Below are 13,087 nucleotides of genomic sequence, written 5' to 3'. Positions count from 1 at the left end.
CCCCCAAATAGACCAGTCATTATCTGTTTGGTTCTTAACTACAGTTTTAACCTGGACAGATTTATTCTAGTTAAGCTGTAATATCAACGTGTAAACTTGTTTTGATTAAAGAATTTTTCTGTCAAACTCTCTTAGTAAATTACTTCTTTGCTATTTATAAGAGTAAGTGATGGAATTTGCTGTCAAGGAAATAATTTCTTAGCTGGTCATAGAGATTGTGTTGTGTGGGGAGACAGGGTAACTAAACAATAAGCTCAAGATGGCAAAAATAAAGAAAATGGTATTTATCTTTTCTTCAACCTCACTTTTCTTCCTGCGACCCAACAGATCTAGTTTTACCAAGAAGCCACAGAATATTCAACTTCTAGAGATACAGCAGCATTCTAATAATTTATGTCTGCTTTGGCATGTTACTTAAAGCACAGTTGTCTTCTCGAGAGATTTTCTCTATTTGTCCTAAGCTGATTCACACATAACTAACACTCTCAGAACTCTTTAAGAAAAAGTCTTATGAATGGTTATCAAGAACTATTGAGAGCATTGGCTCAGCTTAAACTGTGTAGCTGGTTAAAATGCCACAGCTGAACAAGCCACTAAGTGATAATTTCAATGAAACAACTAGCCAAAAAAAAGTATGTATAAACAACACCTCTTCTGTGCTGGAGTTTTTTTTTTTTTCTTTATCATCATTGGATAGCATTTTAAAGAGTAAGTTATACATGATCAGCAGAATAGATTATTGAAGATTTCTCAGGTGCTTGGAGAAATTTCAGATACACCCTCTGAAACAGAGAACCTGATTAGGACTTTGTGTGTGTGAACATTATATAGAGTCCTTAAGCGCTTTAACTGCTATTATATCCAGTGATTTCAAATAGTATACTGACAGATTTACCTTGTTGTGCTGGTGCAGTAATGTCAGTGTATGTTCCCATCCCCCACACACTTACCTGGATGTCAGGTCAAGATGAGACCTGCCATCTAATCCTGTACAAGAGCAAAGGCTTTTAAAGGGCTCTGTGCGGGCTTCGCTAACAACTCATTTTTGTCCCATTGGCCAGAGAAAGGACCATCTGTCGGAAACAGCAAACCCATATCCTTAAAGAATTAAGAAACAAAGAAAGCTGAAACAGACGCAAATGTGTTTATATTTGTGTTGTGTAATTCGGCAACACACAGAGAATGTTAGAGATGACCAACCTTTCTCCCGGGAAAATCCAAATGTTTAATGATTCTTATTGACAAAGATGTTTAAAGAAATAGCTATTGCTTTTCTACATATAGTGATTTTTGTGTAGGTGTATACAATATTATATCAAAATGGAATTCATTTCTAACTACAAAGAATATTGATAAGTTCATGACATCATTTTCATATTTGCTATAAATAAGCTTGTTGTATTTAATAGGATGAAATATAAATGGAAGTTGTCTTGGATCCAAGATTTTGTAGCTCCAAAATATACAAAGTTAAGAATTTCTTTTGACTGGAACTTGGTGGGTATGACTAATACACAACACACTGACAAACTGTGGCAGTAATCTGGTTAATCTGTCTTCTCAGTTTCACCAGGAAACCATAATAGGTATCTGAGTCTTTGGTAACAATATTAACCTTAAGAACTAACATTTTCCATAAATAATAAAACAATGTTTTAACTGATACCTTTCTTCTCTGTCTACTAAAATGAATGCATTGACAGTACACATGGAATAATGCATTATGACAATAATTAACTTTCTACTAGGTTTGTTGTTTTGAGAGTATGAATTGAGTATTGCATATTCATGCATGACCTAAAAGGAATGCAGTATAAATAATAAAAGCATCGGGCCAGGTGCAGTGGCTCACAACTGTAATCTAGCACTTTTGGGAAGCCAAGATGGGAAGATTGCTTGAGGCCACAAGTTCAAGGCCAGCCTGGACAACATAGCAAGACCCCTTCTCTGGGAAAAAAAGAAAAAGGAATCAAAAATACATTTTACCTGTGGAATTATAGAAATTGGATATATCACTTATTTATCTTAAGTCTGTGGTTTTCCAGTGGAATTTTCGATCTGCTCAATTTTAGCACTCTTCAATACAGGAAAATAAAAACATAGGAATGTTATAAGTCAGCCATGGAGTAGTCTCTTAATTCTCTATAGTGATCCTCCGTGTACTAACAGAATGAGAACCATGGTAGACATACCAGGAATGGGTGCTTGTCATCTCCAAACCAATCGACTAAACTGACATGTAGCATTTCAAGTCCATAAGACATAACTTCACTGTGAATCTTTTAAATGCATAGTCCTACAGGATTCATTGTTGCTTATTTACATGGTAAATGATGTCTGTTCTTAGCCATCCAGATGCGAAACTTAGGTGAATTTAAATATAACCTAGGAAAGAGAAAGTATAACTTAAATTTTTTTCAAGCATTTAAAATCTATTTTATAGCACTTTTAAAAATCTTAAATGGAATTACATTTTCCACCCAAAAAAGTTTGCAGAACATATTTCAATATAGATAGCTACAGTCAGTAGGATCTTGATTATTCCATCTCTCCACAGTCATATAAAACCTATTTTTAAAATCTTAATACTAAACTGACATATTTTAAACTCACAGCACTTATGATTCATAGAAAGTTTCTGTAAGAATTGAAGCTTCAATTTAAATGTTACTTCAGTGAAGGTATGCATATACACTCAAGATCTTTTTACTTTCATTATCATTTTAGTCTCACTAAAATGTCTTATGTGCCTAGTTCCTAACAAAACTAAACCTAACATTATGTTACAAAAGAGCCCACTATAAAATTAAATTACACAATAGCTTTTCTTAATGTTGTGTTATTTATTAAATAATTCACTCTTACTTTTTTCCCTAATTTTTATGACAGTTGAAGGATCTTTACCTTAGAAGCCTCATGATAGATGGTGTAGTTCTCACATTCTTCAAAGATTTCCAAAACACTTCTACCACTTGATGTATCATTAACTGAATGCTATCATTAGTAAAAAACACTCTGGACAGAGAATGAATAGGCAAGGCATGGATTAGCAGAAAGAATCAGAATATGTGTATCTGACGAAGATTCATATTTAGCACTTCTATAACTCAATAAGATAAACAACTTACAATGGGTAAAAATGAAATGGGCACTAAATGAAAAACATCCTTTGGGATAAGTACTAAATTAAATATATTTCCAAACAAATATAATCAAGTTACTTTCTAGGAAAATCTCTGATTTGGACTTTCTTTTTGGTAGCTTTGGCTAATTGTTCCAAGTGGATCATGGTCCTCAGTGGCATTTCTTAGATATAAAGTAACCATCCAAGAGAGCAGTTGTTTCAGAAGGCTGCACTTGTGTGTGTGTGTGTGTGTGTGTGTGTGTGTGTGTGTGTGTGTGTGTGGCTATTCTTAATTAAAGGTTGCAGGATCAACATAACGATAAACAAAGAATTCCCCCAGTTTCTTGCCTTCTGAATCACAGTGGAGCATTCAGAAGCAAACATCACAAAAGAAACATGGGTCCTCTGGTACAAAACTGTCACTGTTGGTCACCCATCTGTAGTTTTTAAAAAAGTTGTACATCATTAAGTTTTTCAGGCTTTAATTTGCTGTAAATTATAACCTGTATGTAGTATTATGTAAACATAACATTCCCAGTATTGCCTTGTCAGTCTATAATTTTAAAGCATAAGCCTTTATATAATTTTGTATATATGGAGATACAGACAAATCACTACCAATACTCTAAAAGACAAAAGGGCAACTAACCTAAGAAACATTGCAGAATGCTGTTTCTCTGTAAGGCTTCCCCTTAAAGGTGAGTAAGGAAGAACATAAATCTGTACTTGAAGGCATCATACATTTGCCATGAGATATCTGTCCTCCAGGTAACTTACATATAAACAGTCATTTTCTTCTAACAGACCATCTTGAAAAACCATAATATAATATAATTAGATACTACGGATCTGACCTCTTTTGCTTAATTTATCTTTTTAACTTGGTAAATGAGTTCTGGTTAATTTGAAAACTCCAACTGTTTTATTATTTAGAATTCAGGATAAAATATTGTAATATGCAGAGTGTATACAAGTGGGAATATGGGCAACATTATTCAACTGCGATTGCGTTTGGTCTGAGATGAAAATGCTGTTTTCCAGTGTGTTTGAATTGTGCACTCATGGACTGCGTACTTTTAACATTCTCTTATTTTCGTTTTGATCTGATAACTCTGATTTATCATGTTTTCCTATTGATCCGTTAGAAAAGTATATTCAGCTAAAGAAAACTGAAGATATAGGTTGAATATCTCTTATCTGGAATTAAAGGCCTTATCTGAAATGCTTGGGACCAGAAGAGTTTCAAATTTCAGATTTTGGAATATCTGTCTTATGTATATACCTATCAATTGATCATTGAACATCTGAAATCCAAAATGATCCAATGAACATTTTCTTTGAGCATCATGCTGGGGCTCAAAAAGTTTTAGGTTTTAGATTTCTGATTTTCAGATTCAGGATGCTCAACCTGTCCCAAATTCTTCCCTTTCCTCTGAGTGGTTTCCCAGCTTTTTTGACTGTGACCCACAGTAAGAAACACTTTATAATATAAACACGTAGAATCACATGATGCAAAAATTTTATACAACTTTATTTTGACCTCGCATGTGATGTGCTATGATATTTTTTTCATTGAGAAGCTGTGGAACGAAGTTGATTTGGTAAACTACAGAGAAGAAAGAACATGGCTCCCTGAACACTGCATCAGCCCTGAAGTTCGACCTTCCCCTTGGCTTATCTGTATGTATCATAATACATGCCTTACTGTTTAAAAACGCTAGTTTTAACATATTAAAACTCATCCTGTGGCCCTTCTCTTACTTGATAAAAACCCTCATATTATTTACAGGTCCAAGTACAATAGAACTTAGAGCAAAAAACTGAAATATCAAAACTACTTAACTATTAAAAACCAACAATTCTTGAAGAAAAAGATATCACTCACCTAGCTGTGTACATTTTACAAACGGAGCATTTTCTGGTCCACAGCCAGTGCTTCTTGATATAAAGTGCCCTATCCAAGCAGTCATCAGTACGCATAAGCTCTTCATTCATAAGAACATAAATGAAGATTAAAATTAAAGTGCAAATCTATGATCTGTAAAGGAATATATCTGTACCTTAACATTTAGGAACATAGTAGATGTTTTCAGTTTGTGCTTACAAAAAAAATTTAGGTAAACTGCTTGTTATATCAGATTTGACAAAAATTATGTTCCACAAAACGCTTTCTTGAAAAGAGCATTTTAAAAACAAGTTTCTTTCCTATGAGACTTCCCCCATCCCTTTATGGTAATGTGCACTGTGACACTCTAAGAGGGAGCTAGAGTACACACCATTTCTTCAATGTATTCCCTCAGAGAACCCTTGGTTTACTTAATGCTTAGTACCTTTTATGGAACATAGTTTGGGCAGGGCTACTTGGTGATATTTCACCCAGACTAACTGGTTATTACAATGTGGCTCTAGTCTTTTACTATCCCTTTCATGAAAATATAAATTTGGCTCCTTAGTTTAGGTGTCAGAATTATAAAACTTTTAAGTTTTAAGAATTGTAAATGAAAGCCAATCTCTATTCTGTCACTAATTAGATGCATGGGTTTGGATAAACCCCCTAAACATCTGACCTCAGATTCTTCTGAAAAATGAAAGGATGGCACAAGATCATTCTAAAGGTCCCTGACAATTCTAAAATTCTATTTTTTTTTTTTTAGTAAGAAAGGATAGCAAATATTAAAATTCACCATCAGAAAATGATTGAATTTTGGATAGCTGATACTGTGGAATGGCGCTGAATGATTAAATCCACCTATGACATGAAAATGACTTATCGTTTACATGACCTTTGAAAATTTCTGAGCAAAGTCCCACATTATAAACTATTTTTTTTATTTCAGGATATTACGGGGGTACAAACATTTTGGTTACATTTTGGTTATGACTTTGCCACACCTAAACCATGATTTGAGGTGCGCCCTTCCCCCCCACAACACTCACCGTGTCCAACAAACTCTTAATAATTGCCAATTGCTTTTTCTCTTTAGCATTGAAACAGATCATTGTTTCTTTTGTTGACCACTTCATCAAGAAATTGCCTTGAGTTTAAAGACCATGTTCTTATCCTTCAGCCTTGAATGACACTGTTGACAGCAACCTGCCCCTACACTACAAGAAATAAAAGGAAAGTAAGACCATCACAGAGAATAGTGGGTTGTCTTCCACCTGATGTCTGTTGTGAGGCAGCCACATTTCCCCTCATTTGACTAGAAAAGCTGGCTTATATAAACTTTTTTGAAGTTTTTAAGACTTTTTTTTTTAGACTAGTCAAGTACAGCAGTGAGAAAGGGGGAAAGAGTAGAACAAGGAGTTCAATCTGGAACTGACTATGATTATGAACAATCAGTTGAGATAACTCACTGCCTTTGGACCAGCCAAAATTTTAATAACATTATCAAAACCATAAACATACTATATATAATTTTTAAACTCACATAAATCCAAGGTTTATGAGCTTTCTTTGCTCTTGCCTCACCATTCTTCCCTGGGGCAACTCTTTTCCATATATAACTTTTTATGATTTTGCTCTTCAACTTCCCTTTATAGGGCTACTAGAATTTTGCTTAAATAGATATTTAATGTTTAAATTATGGTGAGTTGATACTACTTCTGCATAAGCTACACAATTGACTACCCTTTCCTCTTACTGTACATTTTGTTTTCTAGCTACTAATTCTCTCTTGTTTGCATTTGCCAAATTTTCAATGTACCTATCACTAACTCACTTCCCTATTTTCTGACAGAAGGATGAATTTACTATCCATTTGAGTTAAACACCAACTGGAAGTCTACCAGTTCTGGTTTTCTTCCCAGACATCCTTCTTGAATTCTGTGCTCCTGGCTCCAGTCTCTGCACTAAATTGTTCTCTAGGTCTGTAGATAGCTCTCATACTAGGATTTCTCTTTCCCATTATCCTTAGATTCTCTTTATTCCGTGTGGTGTCCCATGTTCATGGTTTACTCTTTGTGTAAAGTGCTTCTACTTCCTCTGGTAGCTCTCTGAGAAGCAGTGTGTGGGATATAAAATTTTGGAGACTGGCCACTAAGACCAAAAAGAAATAGAAGCAGGGACCTTCTGAAAGCATCACAATCTATTTACTGGTATGTCATTGTTCCACAAAAAAAGTGGTCGCAGAAGGAATCAAACCAGCAACACAGCAAGATTTTTTCTTACATATTTGGTACTTCTTAAATTGAGATTTCCTACATAAGGAGGAAATGAATAGCTTTATTTATGGCATAGAGATATCAGCTATACAAAATTAATAACTAATCCCCAAATCTCATTTTAGACTATTTTAGCTCTTTCCCAATTTAAATCTTTATCAAAGTATTACAACTTCACATTTGTCAAACACTAGAATTACTCTTCTCTTTCTGTAGTTGTTACCTCCTTCAAATTTTGGCAAAAAGACAAGAAACCTAGAAATAAAGTTGTAAATGTGCAAAGCACAGAATCAATATTATATACACAACGGATGATTAGTCTCTGAAAAACAGCTGTTTAATATAGAAATGGAGATAGTTTTTAAAGTATTTACAGATTTTAACCCTCTAATAAATAGTAAAGTATTTCTTAAAGATGTTCCAAAAAATCAACAATAGAAGATGCAAATGGATACACAGTTGCTAATAGCATGGAAAGCAGACACTTATTTTTGCTGTTCCCAAGCCAAGTTGCAATGGTGATTACTTTTACTCCTTTTTTTCTTAAATACTGTGCTTTCATATGGTGAAATGAAGAGAAGGAAAAGAGTAAAAAACGTGCTGAGTGCTGCCACCTACCTTATGTCAGTAATAACGACAACATGCTCACAGTCTCCCTGGTGCCAGTGTAAGGAAAGCCTAGTTTAATATGCACGTCACTGAAGGTGAAATCTTCCATTCTAGCAGTCTGAAACTTTCCGAGGCCTCTGTCTTGGGACTCTGACGCTCAAAGAAAGTCCTGTGAGGGAAAAAGGGACAGGATATAACATTGCCCCACAAGAACTTAAAAACTACAGAAAAGGGTTTGTGATTCATACAACCTGGCTCACCCAACTAACTGGACAGTTGCCATCTTGAGATGAAGACCATAGTGTCTGATAAATATTGGGATAAGAGGACACTGGATTTTTAGCTATCTATTAGAGTGACAATTCTCAAAGTGTGCTCCCTGGGGTCAAAATTACCTTCACGGTAATACTAAGCTGTTACCTGCCTTGCTCAATTCTTATCCTCTCATAAGCGACTGGTTTTCTGTAAGCAAAATGATGTTTATCACTTCAGTTTGAATGCAAAATGTGTAACAATTTCTCACTTTTGTTTTGGAAAATGTATTTTTCACAAAAATGATTAATATGTAATGAGATTATTTAAATCAATATTTCAAATATTCCTTAGTTTCAATTTCTAATATGACAAATATTGATAGCTATAACCCACATATGCAATAGTTCTTTGGGGCCCTCAATTATTTACACTATAAAGGAGAGCTGAGATCAACAAGTTTGAGAACTGCCACATTTTATTTTGTTTCTTTTTTCAGAGACACGGTATCACCCAGACTGGAGTGCAGTGGCTAGTCACAGTCACAATCATAGCATATAAAGCCTCAAACTCTTGGCCTCAAAAGATCCCTCTGCCTCAGCCTCCTCAGTAGCTGGGATTATAGGAATGCACCACTGTGCTCAGCTTAATTTTTCTTAGATATATGTAATGCTCAGTACAAGATCTGTAAACAATTCACTGCAAAGACCCTTAAAAGACCAATATTGGGATTTCTGGAAATATCATCACTTTGAGATTTTTGGAAACTGTACCTACTCAAATCTCTGTATTTGAGGTATCTTTTATCACTGAAAATGTTCCTTCAAAATAAAAGAAGGCTGATTTATAAGTCCTACAAAAAAATAGGTGTTATTGAGAGAAAGCCTATAATTAACAATTATAAAAAGTATTAATTCAAAATTTATATGTCATAAAATTACACTAACATCTTCCAATAGCTTTATGAAACTTCATAGAATATGCTCAGCATCATATTAAGTCTGTTTAAAATTTGATGGGAACCTACTATGTGACAAGTAGTACTATATTAGTTACCAGGAATGAAGGTATAAAGACACGTTCCCTGCTGCAACTTTCAATTTTATCCTATTGCTGTTTTAGTCACTAGCTTTGATTTAAATTTGTATATTGTCCTACAACTCACAAAAGCAAACCAATCAGAAATCAAATAAACTTCAGTGTTATTTTATTATATGCCCATTGACAGCAGTGATAGCTATTTTGGATACTAGAACTAAAAACTAAACAAAATTTTGTCTTTGAAGTTTCCCCTGTGATAACAACAATCATTGAGTTATATTTTTCTGGCATTTTTTAATATTTTCAATGAGCTCCCTAAAAACAATTCTCTACTTATATTTTCAATAACTCTCAGGCGGACAGAAGAGACAGAATTTCTATGTTTACGCAAGCAATTCTGTCCCAAGTATCACAGTAGTAGCACAATTGGTCTAAATCTTAACTTTCATTCTTCCTGAGTTTCTATCAAAGGGGTGGCTCTTAATCCTGACTGCAAAATAGAACAGACCAAGTCTCACCTGAGGCTCATTAAATGAGAATCCTTGAGGATGTGGCCCAGACATCAGCTCGCTAGGAAAAATAATGCAAGCAGAGTTGAGAACCACTGTTAGAACTGACCTCCACCGTAAGCTTAGAAACAGGCCCCTGGAAGAGGGTCAGAAGACCTGAGTTTTTTCCTTAACCTAGTGCTGACGATAATAGCTTTGTGACTCTGGGCATGTATCTCTCCGCAGCCCTTAGTGCCCTCACCTGTAAGGTGAGGATAATCTTTGCCATAATATCTGACAGGATTGTGGTGAGGATCAAAAGCTATTTATGGCCTACAGAAATAATTTGAGCCAAATGCTGAGAAATGTTGAAGGTAGGCAACAGGTACATTACAGGTTCACTATACTAGTCTCTTGTTTGAAATTTTCCAAAACAAAACTAGTTTTTTCTTAAACAACATAAAATACAAATGCCAATCAATGAATATTTCCAGGGCCACAAAATTGTTAGTAGCAGCAAAATCTCATTTATATGTTCACCTTTCCAAACTATACCTGAGACCAAGTAAGCAAACAAAACAGATCTCTGAACAAAGATACTAGAAGCTTGCTGTCTTGCATATTTTAATCATGGCATCACTGAAGTTTTCACTCAGTGCCTATTCGCCATGTAAACAAAATGGTAGAGAAAGACATCTAAAGTCAAGTTTAATGCCAGCAATATAGAAATGAAGAAAGAATGTGGGCTTTGAAGGTGAAATGACATAAATCTAAATACAGACCCCATCACTGCTTACTGAACTTGGGCAACTCAACGACAGCGCTCTGAAATCATTCTTTTTCTTACCTGTAAAATGGTGATAACTCATTCCAAACAGAGCATATATTTGGCACATGGTAAGTGCTCAATTATCAGAGGTTATTCAGCAGACAGAAGAGGCAGAAACGGTATAACAGTAGATGTTTAAATATTTAAAATAGGACTATGGGTCATTTAGCCACTGCTTAGAAAATTTCTAAGATACTCGCACACCAATTTTAACAGCAGCATTATTCATAATAGCCAAAAGGTGGAAACTACCAAATGTCCATCAACAGATGAATGAATAAACAAAATATGCTATGCTATATCCACACGATAGACTACTACTGAGCCATAAAAAGGCATGAAGTTCTAATGTTATAACATGGATGAACCTATAAAATATTATGCTAAGTAAAAGAAGCCATACACAAAAGGACAAATATTGTATGATTCCACTTATATGAGGTATCTAGAATAGGTAACTTCATACAGACACAAAGTAGAATAGAGGTTACCAGAGACTGCAGGAGGGGATACTGGTGAGTTATTGCTTAATGGGTACAGAATTTCTGTTTGGGAAGATTATTTAGTTTTGGAAATAGAAGTGATGGTTATACAGCATTGTGAATGTACTTAATGCCACTTAAACACTTAAAAATAGTTAAAATGGTAAATTTTATGCTACATAAATTTTACCACAATAAAAATAAAATCAGTGGGAGAGATGACAGATGCCATTATGCATTATTCAGTGCCCGGTACAGTGTCTGGCACATAGAAAGTTATGAACCCATCATATCTACTAGCTCCTAACTCCTCAATACTCATCATCTTAAATTTTTCTTAGGGTTTTACACAAGAGATAATGGATTAGGATTAAGAATGTGGTTAAACCAAAATCAGGAGCGGAACAAAAAGACCAGAAATAGGGTGATGATAAGGCATAAATTTAGCCTAATACCGAGAGCAACACCAAACTCAGAGCAAAAATAAAGCCAGAGATAGGAAAGAAGCAAATATGCAGTCACTTTAGTTCCGTGTGTCCCTTTTCCTCACTAGTTCCCAGTCCCAGTGGAGTTTCTCTAGCTTGTTTCCAACTAAGCATATCCGACATCAAACTACTGCATAGTCTACCCAGGGGTCCTCAAACTTTTTAAACAGTGGCCCAGTTCACTGTCCCTCAGACTGTTGGAGGGCTGGACTATAGTTTAAAAAAAACTAAGAACAAATTCCTATGCACACTGCACATATCTTATTTTGAAGTAAAAAAAACAAACGGGGAAAAACACCCGCATGTGGCCTGCTGGGCGTAGTTTGAGGACGCCTGGTCTACACTAACACAAATGCCAATGACAGTGTACTGTTTCATAAGAAAAGGGTGAAAAAGATGAGAATCTTACCATCTCATAAGCAAATGTTTCTTGTCTGCACACATAATCTATCATAATGGTTTCTTCCTAATGTTCCAAGAACTTCTAACCTTGTTGTAAATATAAGAAAAATCAAAGTTCAGCATTCTTTATTGGGCTTCTTTAATATTTAACTTTTTATTTTGAACTAATTTGGGACAAAGTGGCAAAAATAGTACAAAGAGTTACTTCATACCTCTTATTCAGCTTTCCCTCAGTTAACACCTTACATGATCATAGAAAAGCGATCCAGAACAGGAAATTAACACTTATACAAGTGTTATACTTGTATACACTTACACTTAGCTACAGATGTTTTTTAAAATTTCACACAATTTTTAACTGAATACCTTTTTTCTTTCTGTTTCAGATTCCTACCCAGTACCCTACATGGCATCAGTTATATTTCCTTAGAGTCCACTTAAGTCTGTTAATAGTCCCTCGTCGTCTCCTCTTCACAATCTTGACACGTTCAGGGATCTCTAATCAGTTATTTTAGACAATGTCCTTCAATTTGGGTTTGGTTCCTGTATCCTCATGATTGGAATAAACTTTGCATATTTGGCAAGAGCACCACCAGAATGATGTCCTTCTGGGAACATCAAATCAAGAGGTTCACGATGTTAACATGTCGTATTACTGGTGATGTTTTACGTTGGTTAAGTTCCTGTCTGCCAGATTCCATTGCTTTTCTTTATTAACACGCACTTGTAAAATTAGCAAATAGAAAAACTATCCTTTGATGAAGCTGTCCTGTTCCTTCACTCCAACTCGCAGAAATTGTGCATGGGGTCCTGGGACTCCTCCCGGTGTTCCAGGAAGGCGCCAGCCGGTTGAAAGCTTCGAAAGCGCGATCCTCCTACCCCAGGCCCCCAGGGCCGAATCCCAAAGAACATCAGGAGCAAGACTGCACCCCTGGTGGCCCCAAAGTGCGAGAGCCCCTCGACCCGGACTCACCCACACACCGCCCTCAGCTCGGCCGCCAGCAAGATACGACCAGCAAGGCCCCGCGGGGCCTGATGGGACTTGTAGTCGCCTGCGACGCCCAGCGAGCAGCAGGACGGCGTGGACGGGGCTGCACACTACATTTCCCAGCAGGCCCTGCGCGCGGCTCCGCAAGGCTCCGCCCACTGAGCTCTGAGCGTAGGTCTCTGTGCCCGGCGCTGCGATGAGCAGTTGCCTCTCTAACCCACTG

The 13,087-nt window shown here is 36.0% G+C and overlaps 1 long non-coding RNA gene across 1 annotated transcript; it reads right to left on the bottom strand.

Annotated features, from left to right (window-relative positions):
- Positions 1-1,165: 1,165 nt before the first annotated feature.
- LOC105861582 (uncharacterized) lies at positions 1,166-12,887 on the bottom strand. Its single transcript, XR_001149608.3, has 6 exons — positions 11,884-12,887; positions 7,907-8,066; positions 6,062-6,229; positions 5,010-5,109; positions 2,905-3,015; positions 1,166-2,385 (listed from the first exon to the last, which is right to left on the bottom strand). It is a non-coding gene; the product is annotated as an uncharacterized LOC105861582 (long non-coding RNA).
- Positions 12,888-13,087: the final 200 nt, after the last annotated feature.

The sequence above is a fragment of the Microcebus murinus genome, chromosome 12 (genome assembly GCF_040939455.1).
Source record: "Microcebus murinus isolate Inina chromosome 12, M.murinus_Inina_mat1.0, whole genome shotgun sequence".
NCBI classification, from domain to species: domain Eukaryota; kingdom Metazoa; phylum Chordata; class Mammalia; order Primates; family Cheirogaleidae; genus Microcebus; species Microcebus murinus.
The sequence above is the reverse complement of the archived record's forward strand: the minus strand, read 5'-3'. Positions and strand labels throughout refer to the sequence as shown.